Source organism: Schistocerca nitens, chromosome 6, assembly GCF_023898315.1.
Source record: "Schistocerca nitens isolate TAMUIC-IGC-003100 chromosome 6, iqSchNite1.1, whole genome shotgun sequence".
In the NCBI taxonomy this organism is placed as follows: Eukaryota; Metazoa; Arthropoda; class Insecta; order Orthoptera; family Acrididae; genus Schistocerca; species Schistocerca nitens.
The window spans coordinates 54,930,558-54,952,879 of record NC_064619.1 but is presented as its reverse complement, the minus strand read 5'-3'; positions in this window follow the sequence as shown (position 1 = coordinate 54,952,879).

Genomic DNA, 22,322 nt, shown 5'->3' with positions numbered 1-22,322 from the left:
TTTCCCAGCTTGATGCCGTGATTCTTAACTTCCCAGTATCCGGCAATACTTGTTGATGCCATGCTTCTTAACTTCCCAGAATCCGGCGATACAGGTTGATGCCATCTTTCGTAACTTCCCAATATACGGCGATACAGGTTGATGCCATGCTTCTTAACTTGCCAGTATCCGGCGATATAGGTTGATGCCATGCTTCTTAACTTGTCAGTATCTGGCGATACAGGTTGATGGCATGTTTTGTAACTTCCCAGTATCCGGCGATACAGGTTGATGCCATGTTTCGTAACTTCCCAGTATCCGGTGATACAGGTTGATGCCATGTTTCGTAACTTCCCAGTATCCGGTGACACAGCTTAATGCCATGCTTCTTAACTTCCCAGTATCCGGCGATACAGGTTGATGCCATGTTTCTTAAATTCCCAGTATCTGGCAATACAGGTTGATGCCATGTTTCATAACTTCCCAGTATCTGGCAATACTGGTCGATGCCATGTTTCGCAACCTCCCAGTTCCAGCGAAACAGGATGATGCCATGCTTCTTAACTTCCCAGTATCCGGTGATACAGGTTAATGCCATGTTTCTTAACTTCCCAGTATCCGGCGATACAGGCTGATGCCATGTTTCGTAACTTCCCAGTATCCGGCGATATGCGTTGATGCTTTGTTTCTTAACTTCCCGGTAACCAGCGATACAGTTCCGCACTGTCACCTAGTAATCAAAATGCGTGCTCGAGGAATGTAACAGCAGGAATGCGATTGGACTGAAGGCTCCCTAACTAGCAGAATCATGGGCATCTTTCTTAGCGTTGTGACATCAGCAGAAACGAAAATGTTAGCCCATGTTTCTCAAGGTAATGTGATAGTGCTTTTAGCGTTCGTGATACACAGGGTGAAAATTAATAAAACAAACTGCATGGACGAATTTCTGGCTGGAAATGGAGAAAAAGTGACCTACGAACATGTCCCTGGAAATGCATAGTTGCCATGGTAGATGGCGCTGATGAATGACAGCTCCTCTGTCCACGTACCATGTGTTCCTTGTGTGTTGCAGTCTGTATGTGTGGCGTAGTGTACTATAAGCAGCAGAATGGTCCGGTACTCATGTCGGGAATAGGCCGAGGTGCTGGTTATGTACAGCCAAGTAGTTGGACACGATCGAGAGGCAGCACAGCTAAACCACACCAGCCGCATCACACGACATTTCAAGCCCTTTTTGGACATCTGTGTGATCATGGTTCCTTCCAGACGGACGAACATGCAGGGAAGAGCGCAGACTGTGCACACACCAGATTTGGAGGGCTGGGTTATACAGGATATTGAGACCAACGCTATAGGTGTAGCCTGCATGGCATCTGCTATTATCCCTAACGCCTACAACCCAGTGGAGGCCACCTTGAACATCTGTTGTGACGTGTCTGAGATGCATCTCTGTAGTGTGCTCCTGGACGATTTGTTGTCGTTGCACACAGAGCGTCCATTTCCCGACACGTGTTCGTAGGACCCTTTTTCCTCCATTTCCAGTCAGGATCCGTTCCTGCAGTTTGTCGGTTTTATTAATATTCACCTATAATGTCGTGTGACTAGGGCCTCCCGTCGGATAGAACGTGAAACATCCCCTTAGAAAAATTAATGAATTACTGTGCTGATAAACCTCGTACATTTTTTGATTTTCAAACAGCTGAGCAGAACTGAACGTACTCACACATTTCGCTCTTTACCTATTCTGATCAACACTAAAATGACAGCCAATATTTTTAGCGCAACGCAATCTGACTTTCAATAATCCCTACAAGAGAATGGCCCTGACTAACATTAACCTATACATTTCACAAATCACTTACCTCACAAAAATCTTCGTTACTCGAACTACTGCAATACAGCGAGCGCCACTACTGCCAGCTAAATAAAGGATTCAAACTACTGAAGGCACTAACTACTGATAGGCATAGTTAGCAAATGAAAGATTTTGATAGAGAAATAAACAATGTATTTACCTCAATAGTGTTCAAAAGTCATTATATATATATATATATATATATATATATATATATATATATATATATATATATATATATATATAAGTCCATGATATGCAATATTACAAATTTACTCTTTCTGATGGACACACATCCAGATCGTCTGCTCTCAAAATTCCGCCATCTCTCTCCCCACATCCACCACTGCTGGCGGCTCACCTCCAACTGCGCAACGCTATGCGCTGTTTAACAGCCAACTGCCCAACACTGCAATAACATATACTCCAACAATGCAAACCAGCCACAGACTGCACAAAGCACAGACAGTGTTTTTCATACAGAGCGCTACGTGACGTTACCAATATAGAAACCTAAACAGTCTACTTACATAGCCCCCATGCTCCTCACAAAAAATTTTACAAATTGTTTTGGGCATTGGCCAATACATATTTGTTAAAAATTTTTAATATTAACGCTAACAAATATATCAAATGCACACACTTATCGATACAATGTAGGTAAAAAGCTAAAATTTTCTCACAGTCCATAAAGACAGTCCTGATCGTTCATCACAGTAAAATTGCAGTGTTTTTCTCAAAGTCTGAGCAGTAAAAGAAAATGCACGCAGAAGTAGTGGATTTCCATGCAGTCTTGAAGAAGTAGTGTTGTCATTCCAACGGAAAGACAGTGCTGACTCTTGACATGCAGACAGGTAATGGGCCACAACAGAGCAAACCCACAGCAGAGTCAGTCGAAGTTTTGAAGAATATTGGTAGGTAGGTCATCACAGAGCAGACCCACTGTAGTCCTGGTAGAGATTACGGTATTGGTGGGCCACCAGAGTTGCAGACTCACTGCAGTCCTAGTAGAGACAGCCAGCAGCCATCTGTTGCGACTTTGCCGGTGCACAATCACCATTGAAGAGTCTTGCGGACAATATAGCAAGTCCATGAACCACCAATTGTGCAATCACAAACTTTTTGGTATGTCCTTAGAACCAGCAATGCTGTTAACCAGCCCTTGCTCAATTATCAACACACATGCAAACACTAACAGTCCCAACTTCTCACATAGTGTGCATATACTATGACTAACAGAAATGTGTGCAGTGAAATGTAACTTAATATGAAGAGCTGGTGTCTATACAATTATAAATTTACAACATAAGAATGCAAATACAAAGGTACAAAATACATCATTAAAGAACATAACAATACAGATAACATTTGTGGTAATGCAGGCTTTACAAAAAAATCGAAATAACATATACATCAGTGTTACAGGAATTATAACATAAGTAAATACATTAAAAGGTCAGAATAACTTTCGAAACATCAACTTCACACGTGGGTATTAAAACAAAACAGAATAAATAATGTCTAAACATCTTTACAAAGTAAATAACATATTATAAATGCAAATTATATTTGAGGATAACAGTATTCCTCATCATAGTGAATGTAGATAAACACATAAAGACAGGAAGAACACAAATACACAAGGTACACAAACACATAGTGGACTAACACAAAAGGACGGGACAGGGTTTGTTTTCAGTGTGACATTTGGTACTGCAGTCCAACCCAAAACTTCATTTCATAGATGTTTCCTCTTGTTTCACTTTTTTTTATACCTTGTCAATGCATTTCTTCCAATTCATCACAACTTACTCTCTTATATAGCCTACCCCCTATTAAGCTAACTTAAAACTACTGAGCTCAGATATATATACAAAGGGACGAGGCAATGCAGCAACACACAACAAATTAACACATATAGCAATGACAAAAAAATGCAAATTGGCAAAGCAAGCAGCAGTATATCTAAATTAGCAAAGCAAATGCAACATTATCACTAATATGAGCCAATGTGCAGCAAAAACAAAAATAAATCAGTAGTAAAACTGGCTTAACAGGGTAATAGAAAGTGAAATTTAATAGCACTATGTCTGGCAAGCAGCAGCAGCAAATGCAATAACTTATACCTAAACATGACAAAGCTCAAGCAGAAAAAATATTACAGTAAAATGGCCATGTTTAATACCTATGTCACATCTTAACACTAGAGTGATGCTTCACGATAACTTACTCTAGCAGACAGGTTACCAAGTCATTGACAAAAATTATGTATGCAATTCCTGTGAAGGGAAATGTCTTTTCATGCTCCCTCGTTTTTTTTTTTTTTTTTTGGAAGTAGATTATAAAATTATTATTTACTGCATATGTAGGTATAAAATATCTGTATTAGTACATCTATTAAATTTTATTTTAACCAATGCTGCAGTGCAGCTAGAAACTAGATATTAAACAAAATGAGCAATCTCTCAACTAGAAAGACAATAGATGTAAAAATGTTTCTCATCATCTCATTAGGCATTTTAGTAAATATCATAAATTAAGAGCTCCACAGTGTAATCATATGTTTTCAAGTTTGAGCGTGTCATATTTGTGATACTTTCTACAAAGAAATATCAATAGCGAGGATAATGGTCTCCTGTTTTTTTTTCACCTAATGGCTTTCTTTTTTCAGGCGATTGGCACAGCTGGGCGTCCACAACGCATTACGTCAAGGTTACTTAGCTTTCTTACCGAAATATTTACGACAGCAGTTTCCACTACAGTGACAGTCTCATATAAAAATTTTCACAGGTCGAAGATTTGCGTTACAAATGTGTAGAAACAAAATCCTATAAATATAACAGTGTCCAAAAAAATTTCACTGGCATTGTGATACAATCACGCATTTACACACATTTCATAACTCTTAAAGTATGATTCTTGGTTTCCAACATCCTTTTTCACAAACTAGAGTCCCTAACCACTACTCATTATTCCTTACCTTATTACACATATACATATTCGTCCACACTTCTTCAATATTTCATCATAACAAATATGTAGCAAAATCAAATTCCTCATATAGCATCAGCTTATTGATCATAAACATACCTCAACAGCATAATACACATCGTCGTCGTTGTAATAATAACATCATAACACCTCAGTCAAATCTCAAAAACGTCATAGCTTTCTGCAATAAATTCAAAACCTAAAAAGAAATTATCTGCTCATTTCAATAGTGTCATCTACCTTTAACGTACATTAAAAATCATGATCCAATACCAAATACATCATTCAAAGCTCTCATAAAATCACAATGGTTCCGAAAAATATGAACAGTTCAACACAGTGCAGACAAAAATACAATTTCATAAGTGTGAAATTATCCAACTGTGTAATTGCGGAAACATGTGTCATTGACAGTAAAATAAAATGTTTGTTTCTCTGTTAAATAATCAGATAGCTGTGTAGTTCTGTGTTAGAGGAATATGGTACCGATGTGTAAAGTTGTATAAGCAAATACCATATTAGCTAGGGCTCCTTGTGCTTGCCAAACACATGGTACACAAAGTAAGCGTGTACCCCCCTGAGGATTAATGTAATTATACCCTCAGGTGTTACAGATTACAGCAATCGAATGAAATGTATCACCGAAAACTTTGTTTGTATCTTTGTGATTCAAAAATCTTTAAAAATAAATGTTTTAAGTACAAAATTAATCACTCAAATGCGTATCCTGTAGCGCTAAATGTGCTTCTTGCTGTAAGATAATTCTGTGGAAGTGTCGTAGTTATCGTCCACTGTAAGCAAAGTTCTACTGAAGTCAATGTACTCACCTCATCATAAACAAAAGTGAAATGTTTTCCTTATAGATATCTTAGTTATTACGCTTATTGCCTTGATGAAGAAAGTACTGTGCTGTAACGTATTGTTGTGCCATGGAAAAGGCTGTCTCATTGTAGCTATACCACAAAAGTTACTACTAAAACATGTTTTATTTTCCAGAATAATACAAAAAAACTGTGCAGATATAAAACAGATACAGTGCAAAAGCAATAATATAAATTATGTCACTCATTAGTAGCGTTGTGATATAATCGTGTAGCTGTCAAATAAACTAACCACTGTGTCATTTGGTATCTCTCAGAAAGTACTTTAAATCCAGAATGTATTTTCAAGTAAACCAAAATGTTGCATTAAAATCTCATTAGCAATACCGGTATATGTTCTAAGTATGTGAGCCTTATAGTCGTTACGTAATCGTGCTAAGAAGCAAGAATGTACACACACAATAACACTGTGTCGTCTGTTCACTATAACAATCCACTCGTAAATACTGTCTAAATATGTTCCCTAGGTTCTAGACTGGATAGTTAACTTCAAAACATTGTACCATGTTAACAGTTTCTCAGTGTGACAAATTGTACTAGTAGCGTGAAGTGAAAAATTTTATGGCAGAGACTAAGTTAAAAATTAGATTATCTTTCAATAAACGGTTCTACATGTGAAATGTGGTGCAATCCTTTACTCTTCCTAGTACGCAGAGTTTCAACTTCAATGCAATTATCATGTGGTATACGTCGGATTCTGTAAATCAGAAACAATTTGTGACTCAAGTGTTTCTTCTTATGTGACAATGAATGAGCTTTAATGAGAACTTTCTGACCAATATATAATTTCTTTGAATTTGCTTTACCGTGTCGTTTTCTCCTTTTGTGTGCTGCAGATTTTATATTTTTAATAGCCAAATCAATTATGTCTTTGTGTCGAAGTTTACGTGTATTCGGGAAAGGTACAAGCTCTCTGATTCTGTTCGGTGGTTCTTCATTCTTCAGTACAAGAATAGGTGGTAAAGCAGTGGAGTCATGAGGCATTTCATTCAGCACCTTTTGAAATAAGTGTAAATATCTGTCCCAATGCTAATGCTTTCTGTGACAATAAAGTCTGCAAAACTTATTGATTTCTTTCATAATCCGTTCAGATGGCTTACAATGTGGTGAGTACAATGAAATAAAAACAGGTTTGATTTTATGATTCCGAAGCATGCGTGACCAAACAGCAGACCTGAATTGCAGCCCGTTATCTGAAATGGCTTTATTAACGTGTCCAACTTCACGTAAGAAATTTTTAACAAAGGCGTTGGATACAGACCGTCCAGGGGCTTTACGAAACGGTGTGAAAGAAACAAATTTTGAAGTAAGTTCAACAGCGACTAGAACGTACGAAAATCCATTAGATGTTCTGACAAGGCGTCCCAACAGATCAACAGTAGCAAATTCTTTTAATTTAGAAGGAATGATAGGAAACAACGAAGCACGATGTGAGACAGTAGATGGTTTAGCCTTTTGACAAAGTTTACAAACAGACAAGACTCTTCGAATTCTCTTTTCCATATTGTTAAAATAACAAGACGTCCGAAGAATGTGATAACATTTTCGTGGACCAAAATGTGCGTAGCTGAAATGAATGTACCAAATGAGCTTGTTAACAAAATCGTCTGGAATGCAAAGTACCCATAGCTTGTCATCAACAGTGCAGCGTTTGAAGAGTATGTTGTTTCTAACCAGATAATAATGCCGAATCTGTGTGTGTGTGTCTTTTCATGCCATTTACTTTTGATATCTTTCCAAATCGGATCTTTAACTTGTTCATGAGCAATATCCTTTAAAGATGTGGTGATGAAGTTTTCAAAGGCGACTTTCTGAATGTAAAGAATACTGAAATTTTTCTCGAGGTTGCCTTCTGTGTTGCTTTTCTCAAGCCCAACCGATGCGCGTGACAGTGCGTCCGCAATAATGTTCTCCTTGCCGGGAATGTAGACTATTGTGAAGTGGAATTCTTGCAGAAACAATGCCCAACGTTTTAACCTGTCATGATTTAATTTTGAAGACATAAGAAACTGTAATACACGATTATCACTGTATACTTTTACGTGCTTACCAGAAAGAAAGAAACGGAATTTGTTAAATGCCCAAACGATAGCTAAAGCTCCTAATTCAGTAACGGAATAATTTTTTTCAGATTTTGTTAGCACTCGGCTAGCAAAAGCAATGGTTTTCTGAACAGTAACGTGTCATTTTCTATGGCTTCTTGAAATAAATGGGCACCAGGACCGACTTTAGATGAATCCGTGCTAAGGCAGAAATCTTGTGTCAGATCTGGATGAGCTAGTATTCGCGCGTTAAGTAGCGATTCTTTCAAAGAACTGAATTCCAACTGTGCTTGTTCGTGCCAGTTCCAAATAGTATTTTTTCCAGTGAAAGAACAAAGTTTTGGTGTAACTAGAATTTGCATATTCAGAAAACGACGGTAAAAATTTACGAGACCTAGAAAACTGCGGACTTGTCTTTTTGTGGATGGAACTGGAATGGCTCTCATTGCTTCTAACTTTTCAGGATCCGGCTGAATGCCTTCAGAAGAAATAATATATCCCAAAAACCTCACATTTGACCTACTGAATTCAGACTTTTCCAAGTTAACTGTAATTCCAGATTCTGCAAAAATACGTAACAAACTGTCGGGGATGCGATTATGTTGCTCCCATGAGGCTTCTGCTATTAGAATATCATCCATATATATGGTGATGTGACGTTTTAAGAAATCAGGTAATATGGAATTTAGCCCGCAAATGAATGCTGCCGAAGAAATGTTCAAACCAAATGGAAGTTTCCGAAACTGATAACAAACGCCGAAAAAAAGAAAAGCTGTGTATTTTCTACATTCTGGATGAAGTTCGATCTGATAAAAGCTGGATCTGAGACCAATAGAAGACGACACTTTTACACCATTAAAATTTTGAAGAAGTTCTTCCATCGTTTGCGGCATGTCTGTTTCAGGAATGATGATAGTATTGATTTGTCTCGAATCTAAGGCAAGCCTGATCAATCCATTTTTCTTCTCAACAACATGTAATGGATTATTGTATGAGCTAACTACAGGCTCAACAATGCCCTCGTCAACCATAGATTGTATTTCTGTTCTAACATGGTCCCTATAACGTGCTGGAATTACGTATGGTCTAACACAAAATTTAGTATGCTCACGAACACGAAATTGGTATTGAAATCCCTTGATTGTCCCTGTTTTGTGAGTAAAAACTGTGGAATGTGCTTGTAAAATCTCATGAAGGTCCTGCCTATCAGTGTCATTACAGTTCTCAATTGTTTGAATTTTATTCTGAATTAACTCATTAGTATCAAATATGCCGTCGATATCATCCCTGTCAGTACTTGCAGAGTGATTGTTAGTGTCTAGTTCCGTCGAAAATTCCGAACTGTTGTCTAACAGAAGGTAAAGCCGATTAATTTCCTCGTCATGGTTTGAGAGCCAATCTTCAAATTTCAAAGCTATTGACTTACCTTCTTTCTCTAAACATATTTCAGCATCGTGAAAGTTTAAGATTGCTTTGTATTCATTCAAAAAGTCTACTACCAATATAATTTCCGTCGAAAATAATGGAACAATAAGAAAGTTCATAGAGAAGCTGTGGCTTTGACAAAAGAATTCTAAGTTGGTTTGTTGGCGTACATCTACACTTTTTCCAACGATTTCACTTTGTAATTTAATCTTACGTAACAGAAGTGTGGGGCAATCGTTCGATTTGTTGCATTTGCTAAAGGCTGTTTCAGTAATTACTGAAATGGGACTGTCAGAGTCAAGTACTACAGTAAATTTTACGTCATTTACTGTAATGTGAATCACAGGATATGCAATGTTGTTATGTTTTACGTCGTGTTCCTGGAGTAAGATGTACCTAATGCCTTCCATTTTTATGTAATTACTAGCCACGGCAGCTACGTCGTCAGCTTCATAAGTACGTTTTGTGGCTGCCAGCAGTGTGAGTCATTGCCTATTGTCTCTTTGTTGGCGAGCGTCGTTACTGTGATTTGGAGATCTAACTTTACAAATTCACCTTGTCGAGAGGGCCCTGCCCTGTTTGAATCCCGCCAGTTCTGATGATATTCAGGTCTGTCGTTTTGTTGGTAGTTTACATAGTTTCTTTTTTGCCGGTCATGTGGTGGAGAATTTCTCCCGGAATCGTAACTGAAAGGTGGACCGTTGCGTCTGACGTTATTCTGTCTCCCTTGATAATAATTATTTTGGTTTCCATATTGTCTGTTTCTCTGATTGTCTCTGTGATAGTCATTACTGCGGAGAGGTGATCTTTCCCTGTAATTATTACTACTCTGTCAACGGTTGTCATATGGGTGGTGTCTGTTTTGGTCACGATTTACATTGTAAGAATAGTCTTGTCGTGTCCAGTTATTATTTCTTTCATCGCGGAATTGTGACGGATGTGACATGTAATTTTTGTATTCCTGTTTTCGCGTCCCGCGAGTGCCAGTGTCGATTTCCAATTCTTGTAAGATTCTCTGAAAAGCTTCAATGTCGTCTTTGCAACGTCCTGCCAAAATAGTATGTCGTGAATGTTCAGGTAACTTGATTAAGCAAATGCGGATGAGTTCTGAGGGGCTGTATGGGTTTGACAGGTACTGATTCTTGTGCGACATGTCTTCAAAATATTTCACAAGACTGGAAAATTCAGATTGTTCGAAATGTTTCATCATTATGATGCTATGTTTTACTCGGTCTTGTGTAGCTTGAGACCAATATGCTGAGAGGAAGGCATGATAAAATTCCCCTTCACTGTGACAATCGTGAATGGCCGATCGCATTCTTACAGCTGGTTCATTCTCTAAATAGCCACACATAAATTCCAATCTGTGCTCTAATAACCAGTTGGGAGGAAAATAATGAGAGAATTGATGAAGCCACTCTTGTGGATGAATGTCGTTGCCGGAATTCTTAAATGTTTTGAATTTACTTGTAGTAATAAACAGATTATAATCAAAATCATCATGTCGGTAAGTCGCATATCGGTCATTGTTACTTCGTTTCGGCGGTTCCATCTCAAAATTCGGTGTACCTTGCCAATTTCTTTCATAATTTCCGAAGTGCCCCGTGTTATTATTTTGTGGCTGTTTCGTATTTCTACGTCCCTCTTCCCGTATTGGAGCGCGAGTGTCCTCTGAAATACGTAATTCTTGTATTACCTGTGTCAACTGATCTTGTACTTCCCAGATTTCTCTCTGGCGTTGCGTATTAATTTGATTCTGATTTTGTTTGAATTTCCTAATTTGTTCGCACTCTTCTGTGTCATTAAAGACTACCGGTTTTGTGTCATTCAGATTATCATCTACCTTCGTAGATAAATTATTTAGCTGATCCGAAAGTTCGACTACTTTCTCTGATAATGAACTAATTTCCTCCATGTGTCTTTCTGAACCAATTTTCAGAGTATCTACTGTGTCCTTTAGATTTTCCTGAGTTTTTGCAAGTAGCGTTACCGAATCGGTAGATGCAACTGAGTCAATTTTAGCCTGCAAGGTCTCATGATTTTCATGAACAATAGTTTGCAGTTCTTTTATGGCTGCTTCGTGATTCTGTAATGCATTTTCATGCCGCGAAAAAATAGGTTGAAAATGCTCACAAATTTGTGTTTCTAGGTCATTACAGACTTTTTGACATTTCGATTCAATGTTATGTAACTCAGTAGTTAAATTTTCACGTGTTTGTTCAAGCGTGGTGTCTAACTTTTGAAGATTTTGTTCCATTATGTCTAACTTCCGAAGATTTTGTTCCATTGCGTCTAACTTTTGAAGCTTTTGCTGTGTTTGCCTCTGATTTTGTTCCATTGTGTCTAACTTCTGAAGCTTTTGCTGTGTTTGTCTCTGATTTTGTTCCATTGTGTCTAACTTTTGAAGCTTTTGCTGTGTTTGTCTCTGATTTTGTTCCATTGTGTCTAATATCCAATATCACAATTTTACTCTTTCTAATGGACACACGTCCAGGTCGTCCGCTCTCAAAATTCCGCCATCTCTCTCCCCACATCCACCACTGCTGGCGGCTCAGCTCCAACTGCACAACGCTATGCGCTGTTAACAGCCAACTGCCCAACATTGCAATAACATAAACTCCAACAATGCAAACCAGCCACAGACTGCACACAGCACAGCCAGCGATTTTCATACAGAGCGCTACGTGGTGTTACCAATATAGAAACCTAAACAGCCTACTTACAAACGTTCGCCTGGTGCAAGTCTTCCGAGTTGACGCCACTTAGGCGACTTGCGTGTCAATGGGGATGAAATGATGATGATTAGGACAACACAACACCCAGTCCCTGAGCGGAGAGAATCTCCGACCCGGCCGGGAGTCGAACCCGGGCCCTTGGGATTGACATTCTGTCACGCTGACCACTCAGCTACCGGGGGCGGACATTCACCTATATATACGCTGTGTGACGAAAACAGTGAAGCAACCAGCAGGCGCTGGGGGGGGGGGGGGGGGGCAAACGAAATGAAGCTTCAGAATTTGAGAGGGTATGTGATATTATTTCAGAAAGGTTTCATAAAGCTGTAGTGTACTCTCCTGAGGCAAGCTGGTCGACGACTGTGCTAACTGGTCCCCGATTTTCTGGATGCTGGCACTCGAACAGATCTGACATACGAGCTGGTTCCTTGCGTGTTCTATCGGGAACAGATCTGGGGATCTTGCTGGCCGGGAGAGTACCGCATCATCACGTACAGAGCTCATAGGGAGAAGTGCCATGTATGGACGAGCGTTATGTTGAAAAATGCAACCACGATCCTGTCGCATAAGAGGTAATACATGAGGTGATGTACCACTGTTCCGTCATTGTTCCCTCTAAGGTACCTACCGTAACCCATGTCATTTCCTATAGATCCCCACGCCATGACACCAGGAGTAAAACCGCTGTGACTCTCCAAAATAATGGACGAATGGGGCTTCTATCCAGGTCGCCGCCATTCTCGCTGACGATGCTCATCTGAGGTTGTGAAAAACTGCGATTTATGAGTCACCTCTCCTTAGCAGTCCATGCATCCCGGAAATGGCACCACCCTAAACGCAGCCGTTTGCGTTGTGGTATTAATGGCAGCCTTCACGTGGGACAGTAACTCCCAAGCCAAGCTGCTGCCCGTCTGTGAAAGACGGTGGGGGGTGACACAGAAAGCTGCAGGAAGTCCATTAACTGTCTTCGACTGGCAGGCGCACAGGTCAGGACACTAAAGTACTCTTGCTGAAAAAACGGCGATTCTCCCTTTTATGATCAGACGTGCTCGACCAGAACCTTCATAACTAATATGACCACCCTCATGTTCCCATGGTATCCAGCACTGTGCCAGGCACATCCCAAAGCCTCACAAATCTGGGTGTTGCACGATTCGACCAGCTGGCCAAACGAAGACCCACAATGAGCCCCCCCCCCCTTCACACTCTGTCAGGAACTGATAACGCTGTCTCACATGAGCACATGGCATATCCGTGTCTTGCACAGTGATCTCACATCATTTGATGCTGTTCATGACCCTTGCATCCCCTACCTAGTCTGGTAGGCCATTCTACCTTGTAACGCCATCATCGATTGTAAGTAGTTTATACAGTGTTATTTGTATTTAATTATGAAGTGATTGTTCTGTACTATTTAAGATCTTTGAATTGTCAGAGGGAAGTGGAAGTTTTGAAGCTTATATTATAACTTATGGAAGTTGTATTATACAAAGGAAAAGGTGTAGGGAAGTCCCTCCGCTGCGCAAGGGGATTGGCGCGCTGGGAAAAGGTGGATTTGGCGGTCAATCTGGGCGGCAAGAGAGAGAGAGCACATTACGCAGTCAGTGGCCAGCAGCTGTACAGTCAACACCGTAGGTGCCAAGTGAGGCAATCGGAAGCCGATTTATGATGAAATTGCCTCGGATGTGGATTCGGCTGTAATATGGTGTTTTTGTATTATGGAATGGCTCTCAAATGATTAATGCATAGCCAAGAAGTAATCTGAAAAGAGCCTTAAACTGCAAGAGGTGAGACCAGATAGCCGCCTCGTGCTTGACACCATTATTGCGCCACTGCTCCGCCAACTTCACGAAATCAGATATGTATCTTGATATGGACCAGTATGTTTGTGTGTGTGCTTTTTCAATAATAATTCAAGTGATAAAAACATGTATGTGATCTTTGAAATTGTCCTGATCATAAAACCCTAAACGTGTAAAAGATCGAGTATCCTGTTTCTGAATAACCATTGAATTGTTTCTAATTTGAATGTGTCAAAGTTTCAGTGTTAAAGTGTATAAATGTTGCTAGTTAAACCACCTGCTTCACAGGTAATTAAAAAGGCACATAGTTTTACTTATAGGAAATTTGATTTTGCTTTCACTATTACCGTAAACTAATTTCTGAAGTTTTATTTGAGAATAATATTTGAATAAATTGCTATATAGTATTCAAATATAAACAAATTCAGGTGGGGTTAGAAATCCATACTAGTGTAATGAACTTGTCTCTGAAAAAGATACAGAATTTGCCTGTAGACTAAATGACAGTTTATGAGCCCCACTATATTCTTATCTGTAATGAGAAAGTTAAACTAAATATTGCTTTTGCTAAAGGAATCTGAAGTATTTCCATAAAAGAGAGAGTATAGAAAAGTGTTTGTACAATGTTATTTTATTGCATTTGTGATGTTTTTGTGTTAATTAAACCAGGACTTTTGTCATGCTTCACTTAGTCTCGTGATGTCTTTAATAATGTTTTGGTGCTCAATTGGTTAATGGTTGAAATGATGATTATTATTAACAGGAGTAAGGTACCATTCATCCTTCTGTGACTGCTAATTAATGCGAATGTTAACTACTGCTAACCACTGTTCAGTTCGTCTGATAACTGTGTGTATTCACTGCACTTCACAAAGAGAGAAAGAATGAAAGTCCCTGTTGTAAAATTACAGTTAAATTCTTTGAACTTCAGGTTCCCACATTATTATGCCTAATTAGGCTGGCGACCGTTTATTATTTCATTAACGAAAAACTTTCACTATTTTCATTATTTCCAAAATTAAAGTCTTTCTACTAATTGCCGTTTATACGAAATTCATGTCTGATACCCTCTGTCCATTAGGTAAACACACGGTCAAACATTTCAGAATTTCTCCTAGAGGGTAACACTTGTTGTATGTTAAGGTCACATTTGACACAATGTACGTTTAGGTGTTATAACCTGTTACAGAGAACTGCATCTCTGCAATCAATTACCTGCCCACCTGCACGTGTACGAAGTAAAATTGCATCCGACCATTTCTTCTGGGTGTTTCACGTTTTTCATGCAGAGTACATAACGTTCCGGCGTAACCACAAGCGCCTGCACGAAGACGTCAGCCAATAGCCCACTGACAAGGACCGCACCACGACCGGAGCGGCCTCTACAAGAAGGGAATACAGGGTGCGTCAAAAAATGTATACACACTTTGAAGCGCCATAGAAAATTTATTTCCCGTTTTATAATGTTAAATTTCTGGAAATGGAAAGCTTAAAGTACAATTGGAAAAATAAATGTACTTTGTAAATGTGATTAATGTTCAAACTGGTGGCCTTCAGCATCAATGCTTCCGTACATTGTACCAAAGTGTCCAATGAGATTTCTGCGCACACCGTCTGAATCTCATTCCAAAGTGTGTCCAGGCTACGTGGTTTACGTTTGTGCACGTCATCTTTTACTGTGCCCCATAAGAAGAAATCCAGCGGCGTGAGGTCTGGAGGAAACTCGATTGGTCCCCTGCGTCCTGTCCACTGGCCTGGCACATTGTGATCCAGGTATGCTCGTACGTCCCTATGATAGTGCGGCGGGGCGCCATCTTGTTGGAAATAAAACTCGTCATTACCGTATAATGCACGAATGGCAGGGAATATGGAGTCAGCAAGCATTGTTAGGTACGTTTCTCCAGTAACAGTACCTTCAAAGCGGAAAGGCCCAATGAGTCCCCTTGCAGACAAACCACACCACACATTTACACCAGGCAAATGCATAGCCTTTTCAACTGTAATGTGAGGATTATCTTCAGCCCAGTACACACAATTGTGCTTATTGACAGTTCCATTGAGTTTGAGTTGGGCTTCATCCGACCAAATTATGCTACCCATAAATCCCGGTTCATTTCTCACCATCTCCTGAACCCATTCACAAAATTCTAACCTTCGATCTGGATCGTCGTCACTTAGCTGTTGCACCAGCATTGGAATGTACACACGAAACTTGCCTTTCTTCAGAATGCTTAGCACACTACTAACACTTACATTACTCTCACGTGCCGCTTGCCCTGAAGATTTTTGAGGCGAACGCTGAAACAGTTCCAAGACCGCAGTTGTGGAGTCATCACTTGTAGCTGTACGAGGTCGCCCTGATCGACCTTTATGCACATCACACACTATTCCACGAATTTCGAATTTGTCTCGTAGACGTGTAATTGTTAACCTTGAAGGTGGTTCTGCACCATACTCATTTCTCCACTGCCTTCGAATCGCAGCTACATTATCAAACTTCCAGTACCACTTAATTATCTGCTTCCGCGCTTCAAAGTTCAAACGCACGTCCGCCATGTTGCAGTTACTTCCTTGCCACTGCTACCACCTGTTGAAAAAACATAACATTACTTTCTCACAGATATTTAACCTTGTAGAATGGGAAATAAATTGTGTATGACAGTTGAAAGTGTGTATACATTTTTTTGACGCACCCTGTATAAGTGCCACTCCTGTCAGCCTCGGTCTCACAGTATTAGCACAGTACTAGGAGGGCACTACCACAGCAGTGACGTGTTATCCATACCAACTGCTTACATAGACCTTGTATACAGCAAAAGACTTACGTTTGTTTGCATGTCGCCCATTGTTTCTGACACCATTGTAAATTCAAAGTTAAATATTGTCTATCTTCTTTTTGGAAATAAAAACTATTAATGTGTTTCGCTTGAATTGTTGTATAGCATTCCCAGAACCCTGCCTCCTTTAGGCACCCTATACGAGACGAGTGGGAAAGACCCCACACATAAAATACCTCACAAATGTTACTAGTTGACGGAAGGTGTTGGTAGGTAATGCAGTTGTACACTGAACGACACGTCAGTAGAAAATTTTTACGAAATGCAGTGAAACTCAGAAGGTAATAAGGGCTTGGCGTAAATGTGAGCAGCTTGTCCTGGACATAAAGAAATGCAGTTTAATGCTCGTAAATATATCCAATTCAGTTTCCCTTCATGACTGGTTGATGAATCATTGCAAATAACTCACAGTCATTAAGTATCAGTAACTATTAGTCCCAATCGATTTAAGGAGGAACAAACATGTAAGAGTGTGGTCGCGGGGAAGGAGATACATTTATCGGAATAATCCTAACGAAGTGTAATTCAGGCGCTGTAAGACGGGTATATTTCTATTGTCTATTGTCAAACCACAATTTATGAAAGATGTTTATATTTTATTAATAGGATTAAGTAGGAATAATTAATATTTGTCATGTTGGAAATAATTGTGGTAGCAGAGAATGTCTGCAACAAAGTATTGTTGGCAAGAGAGACCGCACATTGATATAATTTTAAAAAGGGCGGGAGAGACCGCGTATGGATACATTTTAAGAAAAGAGCGGGAAAGACCGCTCATTGATATATTTCGTAATGGCAGCAGGGATTGTCTGCACCAGAAAGCATTGTTGGCAGGAGAGACCGCACTTTAGCGTTCGTTGGAAGTCAGTAGTAAGCGAGATGTGAAGCGAGTTGGTAGGAGGTCTGAAGCGAGAGGTTGATAGGAGTAGTGTGCCTGCCAGCCACCAGCTATGATTTACAAGAGATTATAAACGGATGTACAGAGACATCAGCTAACTATTATCATAAGAGGAACTAATATTATTGAATTATTTTCTTTGCGAAACTCAAGACTACTGAAGGTATGTTTGCGCAATGCTAGCTGTAAGATTATTGTAAAAAGTAAGTCCCATTTGAACGTTTGTAAAATCATTTCATTACCAACAGTAAATATTTGAAGCGTTTTCAGAATATAATTAATTTTTGCCAGCAGTGTTGCATTACTGATTATAATCCATCCCAAAAACCATCAACATAAAACTTTGCAAAAATTTTATTCTTGTCAAGAAAAAGTGTAACTATGAATTACGTAACTTCAGTCAAATTAATTAAAGAATAACGTCAGCTTTGCTAATAGAGAATAACGTCAGCTTTGGTAATAAATACAGCCACTTATTATGACACCCCACCAGCGGTTAATAGAGTATAGTAAACCAGAGTAAGTATATTCATGTCGCAGTTCGATGTAGCAGTCAGATGGCGATCCAGTAACAGTAAAAAAAGGTAAGGAACAGTTTCGGGTTATAGCAGATAACGACTGAGGGCCACGACGAAATAATCAGAAAATCACTTTTAATAAGCAGCAATTAAATTTGTATGCGAAGATTGAGAAAGAGAATAAATTTTAAAGGGAAGATTTCATTTGTTATTACTAAGCAAGAGATAGAAATCCTAATGGAAGGTTACATAGGTTATTGAAAAGGGAAGTTTATCAATAACAAAAGAGGTATAGAGGAGACAGGAAGGTTTCAGCGCTTTCGATGAGTTTTGAGTATTGTTCGTCCATCTGGGATTCTAACCAAGTACGATTAATGGAAGATATAGAGAAGATTCAAAGAACAGCTGTGCGATTCGTCGTGGGTTTCCTTTGTAAGCGCGAGAGTGCCACAGAAAATGGCAGCTAACTCCAATGGCCGTGTACGGTACCTGATGACAGCTGTCTTAAACCTATTTACGGTGATTCCGTTTTATGGAAGTCCTTCAGCGTCGTTAGTAAAACCAGCCATATTATAGACTGGAGGAGATCAGAATTTTGGCCCTCATCAATAGCAAGATCGTTAGAGAGGGAAGATAAGCTTATCTGGACAAACACGACGCATGGAATTTGGTCTCGAAATAGTTCAAGGTACGATCACGGAATCGTTGTCCCCTATTACAGAACAATCGTGGAAAACATAAATTAGAATAGCTGGGGTGGGATTTAAAGTACGTGTCACGTGATCTCAAGTCTAAAATGTTAACCAGATTTTCAGCCCTAATGAAGTCTTTGTCGACGGGAAGTTTAAATGTAATCTGTAATAGTTACTTACTTATTTCCATGTTCCATCAATTATAACTCCGATCTCTTGACACGAGATGGAATGAGTGAGTTACGAATATAAACTCTCTGATCAAAAGTACCCAGACACTCCTGTACAATGCAGAATTGGCCATCAGATGTCAAGATAGGCAAACCTGCCAGTACAAAAGGAGACGGAGGTTACTGTGTTGTTGGAAGAGGCGGTAACAGTAGAACTGGTCGGTCAGGACAAATCAGTGACTTCTAACGTGGACTAGTTATTCGAAGTGGCCTGAGTGACAAACCTATTAGACACTTTTCAACCCTTCTAAAGATGCCCAAGTCGACAGCGAATGATGTGATGATGAGATGCAAATACGAACGAACAACGACAGCTAACCCAGGTCAAGGTTGACCTTATCTACCTGTTTCAGCATATTCATCCTTGTTAAATAGGAAGAATGGACCACAGCAGTTAGGGATTTATTTCCAACAATACCGTCAACTGTAATTTAGCTATCAGTTTATTGGCAACCGGTTTCAACGATATGCTTCGTTATCATCAGCCCCTAAAAATACCATGAAAACAGCAACTTTAGCACCATCATCACTTCAAAAGCAAAATTGTTCCTCGAATTAAAATATGTAATGCGTATTTATTTTATTGTTTAAAAATGATCTACTTACAACCTTAATAAATGTAATATAAAAATTTGTAAATATATAGTCTTGGGGTGTAGTCATCATATTGTAATGTACATCAGTAGTGCTATGCACACTGTCACCTACAGTAAAACTGTTACTGTACAATGTGGCGTTCGCTGTGTTATTCAGTGGTTTGGTATTTAACTAATTTGTAAATGAAAATGATAATCTTATTTTATTACATTGAGTAATTACTAAATAATTTTTCTCCCGGCTAAAAATTTGGTCAAGTTGCTAAAGAACTCCAAGTTAACGTCGTGTTAAAGTGTTGTCTGTAAGTTGTGTAAGTGTCACTAAATCACAGTTCATACAACAGATTCTATACAACTATCGATTATAATGGAAGCAGTTATCTTCAGAAAAATGATCATTAAAACCACCGAATATCAGCCGCGCACAACACTGACGTATGTTACCTGAAACAATATTCTTCGCAACTCGTGCTTAATTAATTTCGGCTCCATACATCAGCTAGAAAAGTTTGTTATAAGGATCGTGCTATGAGCACTGTTTTTAAAGAACCAATCTGATTCGAATTATTTTCATTAAAATGAGTTCGGGACCACCGGTGCACATTTATTTTTACACAATTGTATTACCTTCGGCATTTACGTCTGCAGAGTTGCGTAATTTGAATTTGCCGCTGAGATAATTGTTAAATAGCGGCAGACAATTGATAGAGACTTTCTATTGTTAGACCAAATAGGATAAGTATTTGAAATGCTTATTAAACTTTACTTTCGTATTGTGCACTATTTAGACTTCATCAAGCAAACATCTGATTTTGTTCTAAGGAAAACACTGACAAAAAACGCGATACAAATCGCTATCATCAATGGCTGCGCTCCTTGCAGCGGAAAGAAATAATTAACACTGATAATGCTTAGTGAGTGAGGAATTAAAGTTACAAATAATTATTCACTCATATTTATAATAATAATGAACTCTATTCTCAAGTAATAATTAACAAATAATTACAATTTCTTAACAGACCTCAGTTTGATATGCGTCCGCAACCTACAAAAGCCAACCAACAAAAGGTAAAAACAAAAGAAGACAAATGCATATCATAAAAGGAATTTACAATTATCATTGTCTTTGCATGATACACATCGATATTTCCAAATACATTATAAAATCCAGAATGACATTTTCACTCTGCAGCGGAGTGTGCGCTGATATGAAACTTCCTGGCAGATTGAAACTGTGTGCCCGACCGAGACTCGAACTCGGGACCTTTGCCTTTCGCGGGCAAGTGCTCTACCACTAGAGCACTTGCCCGCGAAAGGCAAAGGTCCCGAGTTCGAGTCTCGGTCGGGCACTCAGTTTTAATCTGCCAGGAAGTTACATTATAAAATATTATACAAATAATTAATACGAGGGCAGTTCAATAAGTAATGCAATACATTTTTTTTCTCGGCCAATTTTGGTTGAAAAAACCGGAAATTTCTTGTGGAATATTTTCAAACATTCCCTCTTCGTCTCGTATAGTTTCATTGACTTCCGACAGGTGGCAGCGCTGTACGGAGCTGTTAAAATGGCGTCTGTAACGGATGTGTGTTGCAAACAACGGGCAGTGATCGAGTTTCTTTTGGCGCAAAACCAGGGCATCTCAGATATTCACAGGCGCTTGCAGAATTTCTACGGTGATCTGGCAGTGGACAAAAGCACGGTGAGTCGTTGGGCAAAGCGTGTGTCATCATCGCCGCAAGGTCAAGCAAGACTGTCTGATCTCCCGCGTGCGGGCCGGCCGTGCACAGCTGTGACTCCTGCAATGGCGGAGCGTGCGAACACACTCGTTCGAGATGATCGACGGATCACCATCAAACAACTCAGTGCTCAACTTGACATCTCTGTTGGTAGTGCTGTCACAATTGTTCACCAGTTGGGATATTCAAAGGTTTGTTCCCACTGGGTCCCTCGTTGTCTAACCGAACACCATAAAGAGCAAAGGAGAACCATCTGTGCGGAATTGCTTGATCGTCATGTGGCTGAGGGTGACAATTTCTTGTCAAAGATTGTTACAGGCGATGAAACATGGGTTCATCACTTCGAACCTGAAACAAAACGGCAATCAATGGAGTGGCGCCACACCCACTCCCCTACCAAGAAAAAGTTTAAAGCCATACCCTCAGCCAGTAAAGTCATGGTTACAGTCTTCTGGGACGCTGAAGGGGTTATTCTGTTCGATGTCCTTCCCCATGGTCAAACGATCAACTCTGAAGTGTATTGTGCTACTCTTCAGAAATTGAAGAAACGACTTCAGCGTGTTCGTAGGCACAAAAATCTGAACGAACTTCTCCTTCTTCATGACAACGCAAGACCTCACACAAGTCTTCGCACCCGAGAGGAGCTCACAAAACTTGAGTGGACTGTTCTTCCTCATGCACCCTACAGCCCCGATCTCGCACCGTCGGATTTCCATATGTTTGGCTCAATGAAGGACGCAATCCGTGGGAGGCACTACGCGGATGATGAAGAAGTTATTTATGCAGTACGACGTTGGCTCCGACATCGACCAGTGGAATGGTACTGTGCAGGCATACAGGCCCTCATTTCAAGGTGGCGTAAGGCCGTAGCATTGAATGGAGATTACGTTGAAAAATAGTGTTGTGTAGCTAAAAGATTGGGGAATAACCTGGTGTATTTCAATGCTGAATAAAACAACCCCTGTTTCAGAAAAAAAATACTTTGCATTACTTATTGAACCGCCCTCGTATTTATCATCGTTTTCACTGTTTTTTCATATGTCGAATAGATAATGTTTATAACTGTTAGAGGCATAATTTCCTCTCGTCGCACTGTAGCTAAAA